The 4,995-nt window shown below is 31.9% G+C and overlaps 1 long non-coding RNA gene across 1 annotated transcript; it reads right to left on the reverse strand.

Moving 5' to 3' along the window:
- Nucleotides 1-1,508: 1,508 nt before the first annotated feature.
- LOC127720199 (uncharacterized) lies at nucleotides 1,509-1,932 on the reverse strand. Its single transcript, XR_007990664.1, has 2 exons — nucleotides 1,870-1,932; nucleotides 1,509-1,565 (listed from the first exon to the last, which is right to left on the reverse strand). It is a non-coding gene; the product is annotated as an uncharacterized LOC127720199 (long non-coding RNA).
- Between the last annotated feature and the right edge of the window lie 3,063 nt (nucleotides 1,933-4,995).

Genomic DNA, 4,995 nt, shown 5'->3' on the forward strand with positions numbered 1-4,995 from the left:
TATAGTATTAATTCTAAATTTTAGATTTTTTTAATTTCATTCACTCCTCGGTTGTTAGCTATCACTATTATAGAAAAGCACGATCTTATGCAATCATACATAGCTTTATGTTTAGAACGATGAGTCGGGCCTATGTTTAGTAGAAATTGTTGTAATATTACAGGAGTGGGTATTTTATTGGTTGTACTCAAACATCCTGTTATACCTTTTCTTTTTCATTTTCTCACATATTATGTTAAAGTAAGTTTTTACTAACGCAATATTGCGTATGTGCGTTATAAGTGCTTATTTTGTTCATTGTTTTAGATGAATTAAAACACAATATGGAAACGACATTAATTTTGTAGAAAGTATCTAAATGGGTAGGCTGTATGCTTCTATATCTTTTAGGTTTGGAGTTTGAACTCGTAAGGTAACTGCCCATCTTGTAATTTACATTCACTTTGCATATTTATAGAATGAGGCAATACTAAAATGTTTCTTTAGTATTTCTGTAAAGTGTGATCTGGTCATTGCACAAGGTTGTGTCCTACAACATTGTTTATGACGTTGCTGTATGAAATCCTCTATCAATTACCGCAACCGATATCAGAATGTAAGACAGTACGATTTCTTATCAAGTTATTAATAAGTACTTTTAACTTGCTTTCAGTAATATAACAGTAATAAAACTGCGAGTAATCGTACATGCGTTATGATATAATTTTCATTTTGTGTGTTTTATTTTTATTTGTGTTATTGTTTGGGTCTTTAAAGGGGGTCTTTGTGTTTTACTGTTTAAGGGGGGGTCTATTGTGTCGTTATATTTAGGGGTCAGTGTTTCACCTGAATAGATTTTTATAATGCATTTGTGCTCTTATGTTTGCTTTACTAGTCTACTGACCACGATAAAAAGATTTTGGGGAAGCGATCTAAACAAAACTACTTTAACATCACCAGATAAGCATGTGCATGTCCTAAGACAGGATCCTCGTTAGTGGTTGACTTATTTCATATCTTAATTTGAGTTTAATTTATTTACAATTTTTAGAGACTTGGAGTGGTAGAGCTTGACATATTGCACAGACACATGTCTATTGTTGAAGACCGTATGCTGCCCTGTGTGCTGTCATTGGATTATCTTTGATGTTGGCTTGTTGTCTCTTTAACATATTTCCACATAAAATGTTCTTGCACAACATTTACACTTATTTCATAAATACAATTGAACTTTCACACACTTTTACGTAAGTACGTCAAACCTTGGAACTGCCATTATACTGCCTGTTGATTATTTTTCGCTTTTGTTATATGTGCGGTTTTAAATTTGTCTGATCAACGTCCGTTTTTGGCTCTTCTTCCTAATTGTTTTGGTCGTTTAACAGGCTGATCAGTGGCGCTCGATCAACACTTATGTAGACGAAACGTGTGTCCTGTGTATTTAAGTATTAGTTTGGTTTATTTAATGCGTTTTTCATGAGGTCGCATATGAAACCATGACATATATTTATTAATTATCACGTGATCACTTACCCAAAACACCCACCAGTAGAAGAAAAACCAGGAATTTCGACATTTAGATTATTCTGTCAAGAAGGAAAATAATTCAAGAGTCAACTTGAATGTTAATTCATATTTGATAACTTGTATACATTACATATTTTTTATACAGTGAAATGATTTTGAAAAAGAGGTATCATGTTTCCAATTTATTCTGCATAAAAAATAACTTTCAATATGCAATTGAAATGGTATGCACTTTGAACAAAAACTCTGTTATATTTTGTTTGATTGTCCCTTTTCAACAAAAAATTAATTTAAATGTAAATTTTATACTTTACAATAAATATTGTTCTTTTTTCAGAATTATAACTTAATACTCTAACTTACACGTTCACTTGTCTATAAATTCTACAACATATGATACATGTAGGTATACAGCTGTCAAATATTGATTTATACTTTTCCGAAATAAAAGTTGCATTGTTTTTCTTGGAATGAAACAAAAACCTGTAATGAATCAATACCTTTCAAATTAATCTAGTAAACACAGAAAATTTTATATACGAAAGTACTTCAAAATTTATTTAAAAAATGGATCGAATATTCAAATTTCCAGATTGCACAGAATGTTTCTTAAGCAATTGAAAATGGTTTTTAACTGAACATTTAAATATATAGAAATAGCAAAAAGTAAAAATATAAAACAATATTTAAACAACTCTATAATAGTACAATGTTGATGCACAACCTTAAAAGGTTTGCAAATATTCGGCGAAGTTCCAAAAGAAGGCGCACAATCTCAAAAGATTAAGTTGACGAAATTACTAATTTTTCAAATCTTGAAAAATTGGAAACATTCATCACAATGTTTCAAAACACCAGTTTCAGAACTGCAATATATTTGCAATCGTTCTGTGATGTTTCTGTGATCTGAATTGAAAACTGTACAATGCGTTGATAACACAAAATTAGTTCCGTCTTTTGTAAATTTAAGATATTTCCAAAGTTCGAAAAAATGAAAAACATTCCTCAAACAATTCCATGATACCTGCTTCAACATGTGTGCAATTTTTCGGGGAAGAAAACTGTCAGAGGAGTTATGTTATAGAGAGAGTCCAAATAACTGTCCATTCCTGGGAAATAATGGGCGTCGGCCCATACTGTCCATTCCTCGGAAATAATGGAGCGGAGTCCCGTAGGGCAGACGCCCATTATTTCCCAGGAATGGACAGTTATTTGGACTTTCGCTAACTTAAAATACACCTTAAATATTAAAAACGAATCTTCAGATTTTATCATTTTAAAGAATTTTATTTAATGTTGTAATGGTTTTCTTTTCATTTTCCCCGTGTTGTACCCAAGAATCCGCAGGTAAGATTTAAGATCAAGCTGACCATCTACTCACTTAACGAAGTATTCATGAACATTAGAATAATTACTATAAAATATCATGAATAAAGTTCATTTAGATTTATGTTTAAAGTCATTGGATACGCATGTCTTTCTTGTACTGGGATTGAAAGGATATTTATTTGTGTCTTTAAGTGGTATTTCGGGAGAGTAAACAAAACTAGTATCTATGCATATATGTTAATGGATTATATGTGTTTTTCGTTTGATAAATATTGGATGTAAAATCGTCTGAGAAAAGTGAAATGGTACAACTAGAATGCATTTCCAGGTAGGTTATTTAACTAAAAAAGGTGTGCTCGATTTAAACTCATATCGAAAACAAAATGTGATTCTATTCGATGAAATAAAATGAAACAAGAAATCAGTATTTCATGCACAACACAACATTTTGTCGTTCCCTTTGCTAATTACAACGAACAAAACTTGTATGCAGTTTTTTTTTAAATAGCAATACAAGCAAACTGAAAGTATGTTTCATTCTTCCCTATTATCAGAAAGGAAGCAAAAACGTTTTAGAAACAAAAATCCGCATGATTAAAAGCATTTTTGGATTCCGTTTTGTATGTTTTTAACTTAAGTGGACAACAGTCTACCTTTTAATTTCATTTAAACATTTATTTCAAGATTAACGCCGATTATTTGCACTGTCGATATAACTGTTATATTTGACACTGGACATATAACAACAGTGAATGAATTCGATTATGTTACGCGTTTCTGTTGAAAATTGATTAAAAACCTCGCCCAATATTAAACACAAGCCTTATTCAATTGTTATCCATACCCCCACAAATTTTATTCATAAGTACTATATTTAAGTTATAACAACGAACAATGAAATAAAGTACCGAATACGCCATTTTGACCGTTTCTTGCACTTTTTATTCTATTAAACCACAATATTATTGTAGAAACAATCCAAGTAATTTTTGTGTGTTTAATTTATATATATATATATAAATGCAACAAACGATTTTTGCTGTGCAAAATCAAAATATTTCAAGGAAATGATATCTTAAACGGTAAAATTAAAATCAAATATTTATGTGAAATATATAATATACAGCTATATTTGTAATGCACCCACGACTAAATTATAGATCAATCGAAAGCCTATCATCTGTACTTTCTGTTTAACCGGTCGAAAAAAAAAAACATCGTACGGTGCAGTTTCTGTCAAATCAAGATCAAAGGTCAAGGACTTACTTCTAATCAAACAGCAAATCATAACAACTCATACAATTGCCGAAACACCACCACACATGAGTAGTATGATTTGGGGTCAGTCCGCTACCAAACGCCACCAGACCACCACCGGAAGTCACGTGACAGCTAATCCTCTTAACTATGACGTAATGTCCGGTCTATAATCTCTTAATCCTCTTAACTGCTACTTAACATCCGGGTTATAATCCTCTTAACTGAAGTGGATTATTATCTCAATCCTCTTAACTTCTACTTAACATCCTGGTTATAATCCTCTTAACTGAAGTAGATTAATCTCTTAATCCTCTTAACTGGTACTTAACATCCTGGTTATAATCCTCTTAACTGAGGTGAATTAATCTCGTAATCCTCTTAACTGCTACTTAACATCCTGGTTAAAATCCGGTGGTGGACAATTAACGGAAGTAGTTTTAATCCCCTACCCTCCTACGTATGATCTTGTAAACGTGGCATACACGTTGACCTATCCACGTTTACATCCTGAAGTATAATCTTGTAAACGTTGCATACACGTTGACCTATCCGCGTTTTCACCCCTTAGTATATAATGCAATGTGAACTAGTATCAACCATTCATTCAAGATGGAAAATTTTAACCAACATATGATTAACCAACTGGTAAACGTTATTCCACAAGATGTGTTACAGAAGTTACAACAGCTGTCAGCGCAGGACTTTAATGCAGTCTTACATTCAGTTAAACAACAACATCCAACTGAAATACAACCTGATCAAACTCCTATGGGAAAAGATGACAATGTAACAGATAAAGATAATGTATCAAATTTTGAGTGCCGAACATGCGGCAAGAAGTATACAAGAAAATATATTTTAATTCGACACCAACAGAACCATTCGAATATAAATTATGAA

This window comes from Mytilus californianus, unplaced genomic scaffold, assembly GCF_021869535.1.
Source record: "Mytilus californianus isolate M0D057914Y unplaced genomic scaffold, xbMytCali1.0.p SCAF_11, whole genome shotgun sequence".
In the NCBI taxonomy this organism is placed as follows: Eukaryota; Metazoa; Mollusca; class Bivalvia; order Mytilida; family Mytilidae; genus Mytilus; species Mytilus californianus.